Genomic DNA, 18,788 nt, shown 5'->3' with positions numbered 1-18,788 from the left:
TCTTCTGTTGTTACATCTATTTCTAGTTCCTGTTTGTGATTTTTTTTTTATGACATTCTTTGTTTTAAAAATAAAGTATTAGTATTTGACTTGTGTGAGCTATTGAGGTCTGTAATCACCAGGCAGAAAAGAGAAACCGTATATACTCGAGTATAAGCCGAGTTTTTCAGCACATTTTTTTGTGCTGAAAACATCCCCCTCGGCTTATACTCGAGTCAAAAAAAAAATTGTTCCCGGCTGGCCTGCCCGCCCGACGTGCTCCGAGGCCCCTTAGATTTAAAAATTGCGCCGCTCCACGCATGCCACGGCACCATTTTTATATCTAAGGGGCCTCAGGAACAGGTGAGAATCCTCCACTGCCGCACTACCTGCGGATATGCGTGTCTGCGGGCATACTACAAGAGATGCAGTGCTGCGGGCATGGTACACCTGTACCATGCCCGCAGCACTGCATCTCCTGTAGTATGCCCGCAGCCCCGCATTCTCTTGTACTATGCCCACAGGCCTGCATTCTCCTGTACTATGCCCACAGCCCTGCATTCTCCTGTACAATGCCCACAGCCCCGCTTCTCCTGTACAATGCCCACAGCCCTGCATTCTCCTGTACCATGCCCACAGCCCTGCACTCTCCTGTACCATGCCTGCAGCCCTGCATTCTGCTGTACCATGCCCGCAGCACTGCATTCTGTACCATGCCGCAGCCCTGCATTCTCCTGTACCATGCCCTCAGCCCTGCATTCTTCTGTACCATGCCCGCAGCCCTGCATTCTGTACCATGCCCGCAGTCCTGCATTCTCCTGTACCATGCCCACAGCCCTGCATTTTCCTGTACCATGTCCGCAGCCCTGCATTCTCCTGTACCATGCCCGCAGCCCTGCATTTTCCTGTACCATGCCCGCAGCCCTGCATCTCCTGTACCATGCCCACAGCCCTGCATTCTCCTGTACCATGCCCACAGCCCCTGTTTTGGGTCTCGTGGTGGTCCAGTAGCTGCTGAATTTCCCAACCTAGGCTTATACTCGAGTCAATAATTTTTCCCATTTTTTTGTGGTAAAATTTGGGGCCTCAGCTTATACTCGGGTCGGCTTATACTCGAGTATATGCGGTAGTTGAAAATATGAAAGTAGTCGAGAGCTCCACATTCTGGCAAAAATAAAAATACAAAATTTTACTATACAGTATTTTATACTCTAAGTTAACAAAAGGAAAACATTTTTAACCTCCCTGGCGGTATGATTATGTCTGGAAGTTCATACCAAAAGCGGTACAATTATTTTCATGGAAATTTGGTGTTATGTATTATAGGCCTACAATTCTTAGTAATTACTGACTTAAACCTGAGCAAAGCAAGACTCTAGTAGACATCCCAGATGTGATAAATTTTGAAACACAAAATCATGAATTATAATCTCATAAATAATGTAATTTTATTCAATAATGCAGTAAATAAGGAAATTTGTCAAAGAAAGAAAATTCAATACAAATGCTGCGTGTGATAAATCTTGAAACAAGGAACTACACAAAGTCCAACGTCACAGTCTGGACAATGGAACCTAGTTTCCTTTCGGACTTTCTTTCCATTTCTATCGCGTTTCGAGCAGCAAACAACACACATCCTGGTTGGTGCTGCCTTTTTTGCAGTTGGCGGAATATAGTCTGCAAAGTGACGGCCGGTCAGACGCTGTGGGTTGACCACGTCAACAGCGCGACGTCCAGGTCTATTTTCAACTCCTGATGGTGTCTGGTACTTTGCAAAAATCTGCTCAGCCACCTTCCAGACAAACTCGGAATGAGCAAGAGGGTTTTCACTGTTGGCTTTGTGCAGGATGTAAGCGTTCCATAGACATTGTTCCAGAAGGTGTCTAAATATTTTTTTATAGTATTTTTTTTGCTGTTTTCGTACAGCGGGATAGAAGGTCATGGCCTGATCGGCTCTGTCCACACCTCCCATTGTTTTGTTATAGTCAATTACGACCTGTGGTTTCAGCACATCAGTCCCACGTTTTGTATGGACCGTGGCAGTGGAGGTAGTGTGAACAGTGCTCAGAAGACACACATCCTTCTTGTCTCTCCATCTCATTGCCATCATCTTTCCCTTCTGCCAGGCAACCATCTCTCCGGTTTTTAGTTTTTTTTTGGCAAAAAAAGATGGCATGTCTCGACGGTTAGGCCGAACGGTACCATATGCGTCGGTTCTATTTTGTAGCAAAGTATCATATAGTTCCGGGGAGGTATAGAAGTTGTCCGTCGTCAAACAATATCCCTGGTTCAGCAAGGGGTCAAGAAGTGTCAGGACGGATGATGTGGCAATCCCATAGTCGCTGTACCTAGGGTTGAATTTAGTGCCTTTGCCGGTGTAAATTATGGAATTCCATATGTACCCCGTGGATGACTCGCAGAGCATATATGTTTTGATGCCAAACCGCGCTCTTTTTGATGCGATGTACTGAATCCAACTTAGTCGACCCTTGTAGGCCATCAAACTCTCATCCACGCTGATGTCCCTTTCTGGCACGTAGGTCCGCTGGAAATTTCCCACAATAAGTTGCCATACCTCCCAGATCTTTTTCAGTTTGGGTGCAGGATGCGTGGCCTCGTCAAATTCCTCATTGTTTGTGAAGTGGAAATACTTCATAATCAGGGAGAAGCGATACTCAGACATCACGGTCCCAAAGAACGGTGTGGCCAGTAACCTGTTGGTGGTCCAGTACCATTTTTGGAACGGTTTCCCCACCAACCCCTGAAGAAAGAGGAGTCCCAAAAACAGCCACATGTCCTCTTTCGTTACCGGTTCCCACCTTCTGCTTCGGGAAAGCCTGGCTTGCAGCGTTCCGGATTGCTGCTGTTGGTAGCGATTCGTCTCGGCGACAATTAATTCAATGACCTCCTCAGTGAGGAATAATTGCAGGTAGGCCAGAGGATTGTCACGCTCGACATCTACCTTCATCCCAGGTGATCCGGTGAAGGGGAATCTTGGGGGCGCTACCTGGTCCGCATCGCAATCAATAGCGCACCAAGTGCGCACATCGCTGAGGTCAGGGTCATCGCCGTTCTCACTTGCCAGATCCGTGTCAGTGTCAGTGTCGGACGACAAATCACCGCATGACTCGCTATCGCTCACTTCCGCGAGCACCTCCGGGTCGCTGTCGCTGCCGCTGTCATTCAGCTGGTCCAAAAGCGGTTTAGACTGGCGCTTTTTTGATGCCATAATATATACTTTTTTTTGGGCACAAATCACAAGTTTACTGAAGAGAGGGGCACTGTACTGTCAGATGTGTGATTATCTGAGGTGATACAGCGTAATCCTATCAGATTACAGTGTATCACCTCTTTTATTTTGTTTCACTTTTCAAATTTCCCGCCCAGTTCCGCTCCCGTGCGCCGCCTCTGCTCGCAGGGAACGGAACCAGGAAGTCAGACGCCGGTCACCCGGCGATCGGAGCGAAGGACATCGCTGGATCGCCGGGACAAGGTAAGTGGAATGCTTCTGGGAGCCAAGGGAGGCTCCGCTGGCACTCTGCAACTCTACCCCGAGCGTGACTCGGGGTTACCGCTCTTGATATGAAAATTCAACCCCGAGTCACGCTCGGGATTACCGCCTAGGAGGTTAAACATATTCGTTTTTTAATCCTTATCATAATAAATAAAGAGAATCCTCCACTGCCGCACTACCTGCGGATATGCGTGTCTGCGGGCATGCTACAAGAGATGCAGTGCTGCGGGCATGGTACACCTGTACCATGCACGCAGCACTGCATCTCCTGTAGTATGCCCGCAGCCCCGCATTCTCTTGTACTATGCCCACAGGCCTGCATTCTCCTGTACTATGCCCACAGCCCTGCATTCTCCTGTACAATGCCCACAGCCCCGCTTCTCCTGTACAATGCCCACAGCCCTCCATTCTCCTGTACCATGCCCACAGCCCTGCACTCTCCTGTACCATGCCTGCAGCCCTGCATTCTGCTGTACCATGCCCGCAGCACTGCTTTCTGTACCATGCCGCAGCCCTGCATTCTCCTGTACCATGCCCTCAGCCCTGCATTCTTCTGTACCATGCCCGCAGCCCTGCATTCTGTACCATGCCCGCAGTCCTGCATTCTCCTGTACCATGCACACAGCCCTGCATTTTCCTGTACCATGTCCGCAGCCCTGCATTCTCCTGTACCATGCCCACAGCCCTGCATTTTCCTGTACCATGCCCGCAGCCCTGCATCTCCTGTACCATGCCCACAGCCCTGCATTCTCCTGTACCATGCCCACAGCCCCTGTTTTGGGTCTCGTGGTGGTCCAGTAGCTGCTGAATTTCCCACCCTAGGCTTATACTCGAGTCAATAATTTTTCCCATTTTTTTGTGGTAAAATTAGGGGCCTCAGCTTATACTCGGGTCGGCTTATACTCGAGTATTTGCGGTAGTTGAAAATATGAAAGTAGTCGAGAGCTCCACATTCTGGCAAAAATAAAAATACAAAATTTTACTATACAGTATTTTATACTCTAAGTTAACAAAAGGAAAACATTTTTAAACATATTCGTTTTTTAATCCTTATCATAATGAATAAAGAAAGGAGATATGTACGAAACTACCATGCATTATCTTTAAAGGAGATGTACAGCCAAAGCTCTTTGCAGTTTGTTCTGCACTCCTGTGACTCCTGTGACCCATTTTCAGCAGAGATTGGGCTGAAGTCCGCTCCCTGCTGACGTCACAGAAGTCAGTTCAGGCACCGCATCATCACGACAATGGAAGTTAGAATCTGATGGGTGCCTGGACTGACACCCAGCTCAGCCTCTCAGCAAGCCGCTGAGAGGCTGAGCCAGCAGCTCTCCGCCCCTCCACAGCTCAGCGCTCCAATGAGCAAGGAGGGGGCAGAGCAGAGAGTTGTGACTGACAGTCATTAGCTCTCTGCTCGGGGAGCTGTCAGAACCGAGCGATCAGTGGTGTTCGATCGCTCGGTTCTCAGTGTAGAGCTGCTGGGGGACAGATGCAGCATTGGATGCTGCATCCACCTAGGTAAGTATAAACCTAAAAAAAACATTCCCATACATTTTAAATGCAAGCTTATTACAAGCACATCTCTTCTTTATACAAGTAAATTAAAGACATACGAGTTTTTTTCTGTGTATTCTTTTCAATTTATAGCAAACTGCTGTATAGTGTTCTTTACAACATGGAGTATTTTTAAATAACTATACAGATCCAAACCAGTTGAAACATCTTAGCTTAAAAAAGTTTACAATGTAGTATTTTATGTCAAATTGGCCTCTTCTGTAGTAATGTTATCGAGAAACAAAGGCACAGTAATGAACACTGGCAAAGATATTTTTTGTTTTGAGCCTGATTTTCAATGCTCCGGGCCAAATGCATTATGTTATGTTACTTGTTTGGCATCTCACGTTAATGTTTAATTTTCTATACAGGAATCACATGGTGCATTTTATACACGCTTGTCTGAGGCAATGTTTCCTACTTAAGAATATCTATGCCGTTTCTGGTTTGAGTTTTATGATAAAATGAACTTTTGTTTCCACTGCGGTTTTGTAGAAAAATGAATAATTAGGAAATGGTGGTATTAAATCTTATTGAAACAATACAACTTTTGTCATTGCTTGCAGCATTTTTTAATCATCTTTTTGAGCAGCTTCCAAAGTTCTAAAATGAATTTTATAGGGACACTACAAAGTCCCTGAAAATACAGTGAGCCTATTTACACATTTCAAAATATGCACAGTCTATGATCACAAGATGGGGATTTCTCATATGAAGAGGAATAGGTTGTTAAGTCGGGAGATTTGGTTGCCAGTAGGTGTGATGGAGAAATGTCAGATTTCTTTATTATGGCTCACCATTACATAGGAATGTATCCTAAACTTGGTTATCTTAGTTGACCTCATTTTATAGGGATGTCATTATGAACCTACCAAATGATAAAGCCCCTACAGGAATGGGTGCTATCTTCCCTCAAAGGTAATACCCTTTTCGAAGGGTTACAATTGGTCAGTACTACCAATTATTCCTGTATATAGGTACATAACAAGTGCACCACACCTGTATATACCACAGCCAAAGCTTGGAATAAGATGGAAGTCTCTTACCAGGGCTGCCTAATGCACGTGTTTGGTTTAATCATCATCTGCCAAGCCATAATGAAAAGGGGGACTCCTTGGCAAAAGGCATCTATAGCTAAGCACATGAAAATAAACAGCAGCACTCAAAGTGTGTTCCAAACAGTCCTCCAGTGAGATATACACAGACACTGTGAAAATGAGTTGATAAATCCACCACCAAGGAAACTAAACATGCAGCCTCTTACCATATGTTACTGGGTTATACAGCAATCAGAATAAGAATGTGTCAATCACTTGGTCAATGGATCCAATCTCTTAAGCCGCAAAAGCACAGATTCCAAGGCATATACATGGAGAAATGAAAGAGAAATCATTGTGCGGAGATCTTTAAAAATGATTTATTAAACCAATAAAACCTGCACACAGGGTACTCACACTTTCTCCTATGCAACGAGCATGAAAAATGGCAAAGATGTGGTGTAAACTTGTTTCAAACCAAAAACATGGCCGGCCTCCAGTGGCATGCAACACCAGGGTCATGTGGTTAGGCTCCTCCCGACGCATTTCGTCAAAGGTGACATCACCCATGCCCCTGATGATGTCCCCTATGATGAAACGCGTTGGAAGGAGCCTTAGCACATGACGCTGGTGTTGCATGCCCCTGGAGGTCGGCCATGTTTTTGGTTTGAAACAAGTTAAGAAGGAACTGGCTCTGGGCTGCAGGAGTGTCTTTTGTAGGCATTCACTTTTTGGACATATTTTATGCCAAAGGTGGCAAAAAACTCTGCATGGGACACGATAACTATAAAGGACAATAAAAATGGCAACTTTATAACTGCATATATGTAAACCAAGCCTCACACTGATGAAGGGAGTCTGCTGGAGTAAGGAGTAAAGTATCACACCTTATTCCTCTTGCCGTAGCATTAAATAGAGTTAATGAGCATTTAGCCCTTGCAGTGTGGTGTGTGTGTGTGTGTGGGAGGGGGTGCCCTGCAAGTGTCGTTTTCTGTAATTTCCCAGAGGTGGGATTTAGAGGAAATTTCTCTAGAGATAAAAAATAGTAACTTGTTACATAACAACTGTAAAGAGGTACCAAATCTATATGTAGCACCCTCCTAGTCAGGTGCTAGGTGAAGGCATTTGTTTGCTCTTTTTTCTAGTATTGTCTGTTACATGTATCCAAGTGTGATTCACTTTTTCTAAGGGAGTGTCCCTACTGTATCCAATAGGGGAGCCTGTTGGACAGTGGAGAAAACCCAGCCAGTGACACACTGGCTTTTGTGACAGTCCAAGTGGGAAGGCACAACAGCAGTGCATCCTGGGATTGTTCATAAAAGCCAGGGGCACATGTGACAGGGCGTCTTTGGCAGGAAGCAGAGTCCCAGGAAGAGGGTGACAGCTGTCTCTCCTCTTGTCAGAAAGGAAGTGGTCACAGGCAGTCGGCCTAGTTGACCAGATATGTGGGGCTGAGCTGCAAGGTCCTGTGGAAGCTGACGGTGGAGCAGTGGCAGAGATTCCTGTGAAAACCAGTGTCCGTGAGTACCAGGGAACTTGCCAGGTGTCTGCCCAGGAAGGGGACCACTCCAGGGAAAGTCAGTGGACAAAGGCCAGCACACACAGTGGGTCAGAAAGGGGTGCCAAGATAGACCCCGAAGAGAAACTTAAAGTACTGTCCATCATTTAAAACCTTCACCTCAGTGGCAAAGTGAAGTAGCGGCCTAGCTGCACACACCACAGATAGATGTCCTCAAACTGTGCATAGTTGTCAGGTGGAGTATCCCACTAATCCCTTCTCCCATCCCAACTATGCACCTCCATCCCTGGATACCGGCGGCACACCTTTAGCTGGATGTACGCCACCCACATCATCCTTTCAGTACATCATATTTGGGGACCCGCTTCTCTGATTATCTGCATGTTGACGCTGGCTTGATTTCATGTAAGTGCTTCTGAATAAAATTAGTTTTTACGCAGTATTACTTCTGACCTGGCGCCCTTGTTTTTCCTTTATCTACATGTTTGGAGGGATTCCTCACCTCACCAAGGAGCTGCCGGTCTTTGCACCCTATATCCCCTGGAATTCCCACATCTGTTACATCAGAGACCATCACATTCCCATCCATCCATCCTGGACGTCACACTGGAGTCGCATATCCATGGACAGGTTTTTGGATTTCATTCATTGACTCTGTGTTATTGCATTCACCATGCATGGTTCATTATTCATGTTGCTGCAGTGAGCGGTGACCTATCGATCTAGGTCGGTGTAGTATTTTGTTTGCAAAAGTTATAACTGCATGTACCTTTTATTTCAGTCATGTCTAAGTCTATTTCATATTGTCTATATTAATCAGCATTGTTTAAAATAATTTGTACAGTGCCACAGAAGATGTTGGTGCTATACTACATAATAATAATTACGGTAACCCTATTAAAGAGAACCTGTCATCCAAACCTATGCTCACTCACCATCTGTCAGTCTGAACTGCATCACCAAGGTAAATGTCATCAATTGCAAGCCCTGCCTCTCCTGTGACTCCAGGGAACTTGAATCCACAAGTGTCCTCTATTTTGGAAAAGCTGTCATTGTCATTTCCAGGCATGCTAGAGATAGCGATGTTTCCATATCAGCCAGAAACTTCTTGGTACGTAAATAATTTAATTTAAAAAAGCAAAAACAAAGACTAATAATACAAATACCGCAAATTATTAGACATATCTTGGACAGCAAACAAAATATTTTGAGAATGATCAAATTAAGATTAGTTTGCATGCCTCAAAGTCCACTATCTGAAAAAGTGAAAAGGAAGCTTAAAGGAAGAATGTTCTAGAATCAATGGGAGCTAAATTCACATTTAACCACTTTAATACCGCTCACGGTAATACTACTGCGGCAGAGCGGCACGATACCGCTCAGCCACGTAGTATTAACGTGATGCGCGATCACGGCTCCAGAGCGCGCTCCCGCGCGCCGCGGGTCCCGATCCCGATGTCATTCGGTAGGGAACCGATCAGTCATCAGATACTGACCAATGATTTTTGGTCAGTGTCTGTAGATCGGTCCCCACCAATGGCAATCTGTCCCCTGTCTGTGTAATGTAAACACAGACAGGGGAAGTGATGTCACTGTCCTTCCTGGAGTCCTTTCGGTTCCAGGAGAGAGACAGAGACACACCAAAAACGTGAGTTCCACCAACACTACACTGACACACCTCACATAGGTACATTTAACCCCTTCATCACCTCTGATCACCCCCTGATCACCCCCAAAACCCCTCACAGTGAACACTATATACAGTGGTATACAGATATTTTACTGATCACTGTATAAGTGTCACTTGTGAGCGTAGTTTGCGCCTGCGTTAGGCCCAAATAGGGTTAGGGTACCCGCCACCTATCCCCTAATAAAGTTTTTACCCCTTGATCAGCCCCAGTTAACCCCTTCACTACCTATTACTCTGTGCACTAAATACAGTATATAGGTAAATACTGATCACTGTATTTAGTGTCACTAGTGACCCTAATTTGCGCTTGCGCTAAGCCCATATAGGGTTAGGGCACCCGCCACCTATTCCCTAATAAACTTTTAACCGCTTGATCTTCCCCAGTTAACCCCTTCACTCCATATAAATCAGTGCACTAATATATACAGTATATCAGATAACTACTGATCACTGTATTTAGTGTCACTGGTGACCCTAATTTGCGCTTGCGCTAGGCCCGAATAGGTTTAGGCCACCCGCCATCTATCCTCTATAAAGGTTTAACCCCTTGATCTCCCCCAGTTTAACCCCTTCACTTCCCTGTCACAGTGTTCACTATATACAGTGATTACCGATCACTGTATTAGCGTCACGGGTGACACAACTTAGGCTAGCTAGTTAGCGTCAGGGTCCCACTACACCACCGTTACTTAGCGTCAGTTAGAGTCAAGTACACTAACACACACACACCACCGTTACTAGTATAGTGTTTGAACAGATCAATATCTGATCTGATCAGAACTATACTAGCGTCCTCATAATTTAGTGTTCCCCAAACGCAGTGTTTGCACAATCAGCACTGATTCCTGCTAGCACCTGCGTTTAGCCCCCCTGCCCAGCCCACCTTACCCAGGCAAGTGTAGTAATCAATAGATTACTGACACTTCCAAAAAACACAAATCACACAAAACCGCTGCGTTAGCAGAGTCAGGCCTGATCTCTGTTAGCACTAGCAGTTTTTCTTTGTAGCGACCAAATAGTCCTCGACAACCAGGTGCTTTTATTACCTAGTAGTCGCATCACTGTACGAGTAAATTTAGCTACCAAAATGACAAAACGTTCGTTCAGTGATGATGCTATATACAGTATAATGGCCATGTCAAGTGAGAGCGATGGGGAAGCCTCACTGTCAGAATCAGGGTCAATATACGAACCAGATGACAGCAGCGGCTCCCTGACAGATAGCTCCGACAGAGGGGTCCCTGCTAGGGTCAGGCGTACCCGACCCCATTCTGGAGTTGTTGACTTGCAAGAACTGGAGGTTTCTGGTATGCAGCAGAGTGCCAGTACTAGTGCCGCTCACACTTCTCGTGAACTGGCAAGCACGAGCGGCCTAGTACACCCTGGACCTTCAACCAGCACTGCAGTATCACCTGGTGACGTGGCGAGTCACCTGAGTGCAGTTGAAGCTGGTGCGGTGGCTAGCACGAGTAGTGGCCCGCAGCCACCGCGTATCCGAAGACAGGCCCGTAGAGCCCATAGTGTCCTCCCTGAAGCGCTGGCATATCCTAATTGGCAGCCCACAGATTCCACAGCGCCAGTACTTCCCCCATTCACCGCCCAACCCGGAATCCAAGTGGAAACAGCTGGTTTTAATCCCATAAACTTTTTTGAGCTGTTTTTCACTGAAGATCTTTTCAGATCTATTGTGGACCAATCAAATTTGTACACTCAACAATTCATCGCCGCCAACCCAAATTCACCCCTTGCCAGACCATTCGCCTGGAATCCTATTACGATTCAGGAGTTTAAAACCTTTCTGGGCCTTTCCTTCAACACGGGCATTACAAGAAAGAATGAATTGCGGTTATATTGGTCCACTGACCCAATTCATCAAATGTACGTGTTCTCTGCTGCTATGTCCAGGGCTCGATACCAACAAATATTTCGGTTCATGCATTTCAACGACAATGAACTCTGTCGTCCTCGGGGAGACCCTGAATATGATCGGCTCCACAAAATTCGGCCCCTCATAGACCACTTCAATCAGCGGTTCGCAGCCTTGTTTACCCCCCAACAAGATGTCTGCGTTGACGAGTCCCTGATTAAGTTTACTGGTCGCCTTGCTATCAAACAGTACCTCCCCAGCAAGCGTGCCAGATACGGGGTCAAGTTGTATAAGCTTTGTGACAGGGCCACAGGCTATACAGTTAATTTCCGTGTCTATGAGGGAAAAGATAGCACTGTGGAGCCCCCCGACTGCCCAGGCTACATAGGGAGCAGCGGCAAGATAGTTTGGGACTTGGTGTCACCCTTATTCGGAAAGGGGTACCACTTGTACGTGGACAATTTCTATTCAAGCGTGCCACTTTTTAGACACCTCTATCAATTGCAAATTGGCGCTTGTGGCACCGTGCGATCTAATCGCCGGGGCTTCCCCCAACGGCTAGTGAATGCCCCACTGAGCTCGGGGGAGAGAGCCTGCTTGAGGTGCGAGGAATTGCTTGCAGTGAAGTGGAGGGACAAACGAAACGTTTACGTGCTGTCCTCCATTCACCCAGACACGGCAGTCCAAATTACTACGGTCACCGGTGTTGTTGTTGAGAAACCCCTCTGTGTCCACGACTATAACCGTAAAATGGGAGGGGTGGACTTCAACGACCAGATGATGGGACCGTACTTAATTGCCCGTAAGGCCAGACGCTGGTACAAAAAAGTGTCTGTATACCTATTTCAATTGGCTGTTTACAACGCTTTTGTCTTATACAAAGCTTCTGCTGGAACATTATCCTTCTTTCAATTCCAAGAAGAGATAATCAGAGCCCTTGTGTATTCAGCTGGTGCTCCTGCCCAACTTCCCCAACCAGATGCAGTGAGGCGGCTGCATGAGAGGCATTTTCCGCAATACCTCCCGAGTACCGATACCAAACGATACCCCCAAAAAAGATGCCGTGTCTGCAGCAAGCGCGGATTTAGGCGTGACACCCGGAATTATTGTCCCGACTGTCCTGACCGACCTGGTCTTTGCCACGGTGACTGTTTCCGTCGCTACCACACACTAGTGGATTATTAGCATAGGGTACAGCACGGCACAGTTTAGGGCACATTTACACAGGGTCTCAAAAGATGTTCGATGGCTATCGTCATTTTGAGAGACCCGAACCTGGAACCTGGAACTCGACGTTTGAAGAAAAAAAAAAAAATACATAAAAGCCAAAAATAGTTGTCGTCTCAGTCATTTTTTATGTTCTTCTACACTTCCTATGTACTTTTAATGTACTTTGTTTGTTTTTCATTCTTTTGTGACCTGTTTCTCTTGCAGGTACTCGTCGGCTACCACGCATTGATTTCATATATTCTGACACAAACAGTGTTTGCGCTCAGCATACATGGATACCTTTGCTGATAGCAGCTGTGGTGATTTTCTGATTTCAGCACTGCAGTTAAAATCCTATTTTGGTATACGTGGATAGCGCCGTGTATACCCATCATTAAATTCAGTGGGTGGTTGTTTGGGCGGTTAATGATGAGAATCCAAAAACTTTTGTTGTGTCAGTCATTTTATATGTCCTACTCTTCCTAATGTACTTTTTTTTAATGTACTTTGTTTGTTTTTTCATTCTTTTGTGACCTGTTTCTCTTGCAGGTACTCGTCGGCTACCATGCATTGATTTTATATATTCTGACACAAACAGCGTTTGCGCTCAGCATATATGGATACCTTTGCTGATAGCAGCTGTGGTGATTTTCTGATTTCAGCACTGCAGTTAAAATCCTATTTTGGTATACGTGGATAGTGTCGTGTATACCCATCATTAAATTCAGTGGGTGGTTGTTTGGGCGGTTAATGATGAGTAATACTACGCATTATTCCTGTGCTGATTTCTGATAGGTTCTCTTTTTTTTCGTTCAGCCCACAGGCTGCATGAAAAAAAAAAAACCTATATGCCAAACAAAGACCAGCAATGTACTGGTACGTTGCTGGACTTTGAGTGGTTATACCAGGATGATGCCTGCAGATTTAGGCATCATCTTGGTATCGTTTTTTACAGCAAGCGGTCGGCTTACATGTAAAAGCAATCCTAGCGGATAATTGGCCGCTAGACTGCTTTTACATGCAGTGGGAGGGGACTCCCCCCCCCCCCTCCTGCCGCCTTCCGCTGCCTTCCACGGTTTTTCTCGGGCTCTCCTGTCCCACCGGTTAACCCGAGAGTGCAGCCGGTGGTTCAATTATCTAACCATAGAGCTGATTGGAGATGAGAATGGCTCCAATCATCTCTATGGCCTAAGATGCCGGAGGCTACGAGCATTTCATAACTTCTGTTTCGCCAGAAATAAACAGCGCCATTGGGAAATTGGGAAAGTATTTTATCACACCAATTTTGGTATGGTCAGATGCGTTAAGGTCAGAGGAAAGATCTAGAGTATAAAAGACCCCAATTTTTTTTAAAAAGAGTACCTGTCACTACAGATTGCTATCATAGAGGAAATTTAAATTCACCGTGATAACAATAAAAATGATTAAAGAAAAAAAAATGAAAGAAAAGGTGTCAAAATAACATAAGAAAGCAAATTAAAAAAAAAAAAAAACAAAAAAAAAAATCAAGCCCCCCTGTCCCCCCGTGCTTGCGCGCAAATGCGCGCACAAGCGTTGGTCTAGTGTCATATGTAAACCGCAATTTCAGCATGCATGTGAGGTATCGCCGTGAACGCCAGGTCGAGGGCAGTAATTGTTGTGGTAGACCTCCTCTGTAAGTCCAAAGTGGTAACCTGTAAAGACTTTTAAAGGCTTTTAAAACCGTACGTAGTTTGTTGCCGCGGCACGGGCGTGCGCAATTTTTAAAGCATGTCATGTTAGGTGTCTATGAACTCGGCATAAGATCATCTTTTAAATTTTACCAAACAATTTGGAATTATATAGTGTATTTCTGCATTAAAAATAAAAAAAGTGTTTTTTTACGCAAAAATTGCGTTTGGAAAATGTGTGCGCAAATACCGTGTAACAAAAAAAATTGCAACATCCACCATTTTGTTCTGTAGGGCCTCTGCTTTAAAAAAATATATAATGTTTGGGGGTTCAAAGTAATTTTCTTGTGAAAAAAAAATATTTTTTCATGTAAACAAAAACTCACAGAAAAGGCTTGGTTTTCAAGTGGTTAGAAGAGTGGGTGATGTGTTGCTAAAATTGAGCATAAAATGCCAGGACTGTTCAAACACCCCCCAAATTACCCCTTTTTGGAAAGTAGACACCCAAAGCTATTTGCTGAGAGGCATATTGAGTCCATGGAGTATTTTATATTTTGCCCTAAGTTTCAGGAAAATTACAATTTGTTTTTTTTTTTTTTTTTTTTTACACAAAGTTGTCACTAAATAATATATTGCTCACGCATGCCATGGGTATATGTGAAATGACACCCCAAAATACATTCTGCTGCTTCTCCGGAGTACAGGGATACCCCATGTGTGAGACTTTTTGTCAGTCTAGCCGCATACAGGACCCGGAAAACCAATCCGCACCTTCTGGCTTTCTAAGGGCGTAAATTGTTGATCTCACTCCTTACTACCTATCACACTTTTGAAGGCCATGAAATGCCAAAATGGCACAAAACCCCCCCAAATGACCCCATTTTGCAAAGTAGACACTCCAAGCTATTAGATGAGAGGCATGATGAGTCCATGGAATATGTTATATTTTGCCACAAGTTTCAGGAAAATTATTATTTTTTTTTTTTTTTTTTTTTTTACACAAAGTTGTCAGTAAATGATATAATGCTCACACAAGCCATGGGTATATGTGAAATGACACCCCAAAATACATTCTGATGCTTCTCCTGAGTACAAGGATACCCCATGTGTGAGACTTTTTTGCAGTCTAGCCGCGTACAGGACCCGGAAAACCACTCCCCACCTTCAGGCTTTCTAAGGGCGTAAATTGTTGATCTCACTCCTTACTACCTATCACACTTTTGAAGGCCATGAAATGCCAAAATGGCACAAAACCCCCCCAAATGACCCCATTTTGCAAAGTAGACACTCCAAGCTATTAGATGAGAGGCATGATGAGTCCATGGAATATTTTATATTTTGCCACAAGTTTCAGGAAAATTATTATTATTTTTTTTTTTTTTTTACACAAAGTTGTCAGTAAATGATATAATGCTCACACATGCCATGGGTATATGTGAAATGACACCCCAAAATACATTCTGCTGCTTCTCCTGAGTACAAGGATACCCCATGTGTGAGACTTTTTTGCAGTCTAGCCGCGTACAGGACCCGGAAAACCACTCCCCACCTTCAGGCTTTCTAAGGGCGTAAATTGTTGATCTCACTCCTTACTACCTATCACACTTTTGAAGGCCATGAAACGCCAAGATGGCACAAAACCCCCCAAAATGACCTCATTTTGCAAAGTAGACACTCTAATCTATTTGCTGAGAGGCATGGTGAGTATTTTGCATCTCTCATTTTTTTTGGAAAATGAAGAAAAAACAGGAAAATGCATTTTTTTTCCTCTTTTTTCAAATTCCAAAACTTTGTGACAAAAAGTGAGATCTGCAAAACACCCAACATGCCTCTCTGCAAATAGCTTAGGGTGTCTACTTTCCGAAAAGGGGTCATTTGGAGGGGGGTTGTGCTGTCTTGGCATTTCATGGCCTCCGAAACTGTGATAGGTAGTCAGGAGTGAAATCAACAATTTACGCCCTTGGAAAGCCTGAAAGTGGGGGTTGGCTTTCGAGGACCTGTACTCGGCTAGACTGCAAAAAAGTCTCACACATGTGGTATCCCTGTACTCAGGAGAAGCAGCAGAATGTATTTTGGGGTGTCATTTCACATATACCCATGGCATGTGTGAGCAATATATCATTTAGTGACAACTTTGTGTAAAAAAACAAAAAAAAAAATAATAATAATATATTTCCCGGAACTTGTGGCAAAATATAAAATATTCCATGGACTCACCATGCCTCTCAGCAAATAGCTTGGGGTGTCTACTTTGCAAAATGGGGTCATTTGGGGGGGTTTTGTGCTATGTTGAAATTTCAGGGCCTCCGAAACTGTGATGGGTAGTCAGGAGTGAAATCAACAATTTACGCCATTAGAAAACCTAAAGATGGAGATTCATTTTCGGGGTCCCGTACACAGCTAGGCTCCCAAAAAGTCTCACACATGGGGTATCCCCATACTGAGGAGAAGCGGCAGAATGTATTTTGGGGTGTCATTCCACATATACCCATGTCATGTGTGAGAAATTTATCTTTTAGTGACAACTTTGTGTTAAAAAAAAAAAAAATTGTAATTTTCCCAAACCTTGTGGCAAAATATAAAATATTCCATGGACTCACCATGCCTCTCAGCAAATAGCTTGGGGTGTCTACTTTGCAAAATGGGGTCATTTGGGGGGTTTTGTGCTATCTTGAAATTTCAGGGCCTCCGAAACTGTGATGGGTAGTGAGGAGTAAAATCAGCAATTTACGCCATTAGAAAACCTAAAGATGGAGATTGATTTTCGGGGTCCCGTACACAGCTAGGCTCCCAAAAAGTCTCACATATGTGGTATCCCTGTACTCAGGAGAAGCAGCAGAATATATTTTGGGGTGTAATTACACATATACCCATGGCATGTGTGAGAAATTTATCTTTTAGTGACAACTTTGTGTTAAAAAAAATTTTTTTTTTTTTTTATTCATTTTTCAAACACCTGTGACAAAAAAATTAAATATTCAATGAGCTCAACATGCATCTCAGAACATTCCTTAGGATGTCTACTTTCCAAAAAGTGGTAATTTGGGGGGGTCTTGTACTGCCCTGCCATTTTAGCACTTCATGAATTGAGATAGGCAGTCAGAAATTAAAGCTGCGTAAAATTTCAGTATTTACACCATAGTTTGTAGACGCTATAACTTTTGCGCAAACCAATAAAAATACGCTCATTGAATTTTTTTTTGTCAAAGACATGTAGCTAAATATATTTTGGCCAAAAAATATGACATAAATTGAGTATATTGGATATTTTTTAAAAGACAAAGTTGAAAATTTCATTTTTTTGCAAAATTTTCGCTCTTTTTTTATTAATATCGCAAAAAATAAAAAGCGCAGAGGTGATCAAATACCACCAAAAGAAAGCTCTGTTTGTGGGAAAAAAAGGACGTAAATTTTGTTTGGGTACCACATTGCATGACCGCACAATTGTCAGTTAAAGTCGCACAGTGCCGAAGCACAAAAAGTGGTCTGGACGTAAGACAGCAAAATCCTCCGGTTGTAAAGTGGTTAAAGTGTACCTAACCTCAAAAATAAAAGGTTCACTGCACTTACGTCCCCCTACCCCCAAAATACAAATAGATTAAAAATGTCATAAAAACTAGCTTACCAAAAATAATATTTAAAATATTTACACAAAAAAAAATCACAAAAAAGAGATAGCAGAGAAGTACAAGTATCTGGGGGTGCACATAGATAATAAGCTGGACTGGAGCAAGAATACGGAGGCGCTCTAAAAGAAGGGCCAGGTTTTGCCTCTACTTTTGAGGAGACCGAGGTCCTTTAACATCTGCCAGACGATGCTGAAGATGTGGCATGCAGTGGCATGCTGGGGATGCAGGCTTAGGGTGTCTGACACCAACAGACTCAACAAACTGATTTGCAAGGCCGGTGATGCTGTTGGGTTGGAACTGGAGTCTTTAAAGCGGAGTTCCAGCCTTTTCTGTGTTTATTAAAAGTCAGCAGCTACAAAAAGTGTAGCTGCTGACTTTCATTAAACACACACTCACCTGTCCCATGATCCAGAGATGTGGCGCCTGAAGCCTTGATCCTTTCCCTCTCCTCTCAACGGCACTGGCATCCCTAGTGTGGGCACCCAGCTGTGACAGCTTGCGGCTTCAAAGCCAGGTGTGCACTGCGCATGCGCGAGTCACTGGGCGCCCTGAGTGGCCGGGCAATCTTTTGGGACCTCTGACATGTCCCAGAAAATTGCAGGGAGAGAAGGGGAGATTAGAACTTCGGCGGCGCTCCGAGCGGAAGTGGGAGTGGGTACCTGTCAAAACTAGGTACCCGCTCCCCCCCAAAAAAAAATGAAATGCCAGATGTGGTATGTACGGAGGTTAGGAGTACTTAAAGTGGAAGTTCCACTTTTGGGTGGATCACCACTTTAACAACAGTGTTGGAGAGGTGAATAATGTTAAAGATACATTCAATCTTGGACAATTCCTCCCACCCACTCCACAATACGCTGGTTATTCTGCAGAGTACCATCAGTAACAGACTGCTACAACCACGATGCACCAAAGAGAGACACAGGAAATCATTTTTGCCTGTGGCAAACAAGTTATATAATTCTTCTTCGGTGTGAGGGCTGGAGGTGAAGATTTAATTCTGGCTTATGACCAGGATTTTATGTTGTTTTTATAGTATGTTGGTTTTATGTTAATTATTTTTTGGGGTAATGTTAGAGAAACTGGTGAAATATTTGCATTTGGCAGTTTGATTTTCTGTTGTTTTAATATGTAGTATTTATTC

This window comes from Pelophylax lessonae (assembly GCF_965119305.1).
Source record: "Pelophylax lessonae genome assembly, chromosome: 5".
NCBI lineage: Eukaryota > Metazoa > Chordata > Amphibia > Anura > Ranidae > Pelophylax > Pelophylax lessonae.
Note: the sequence above shows the minus strand (reverse complement) of the source record.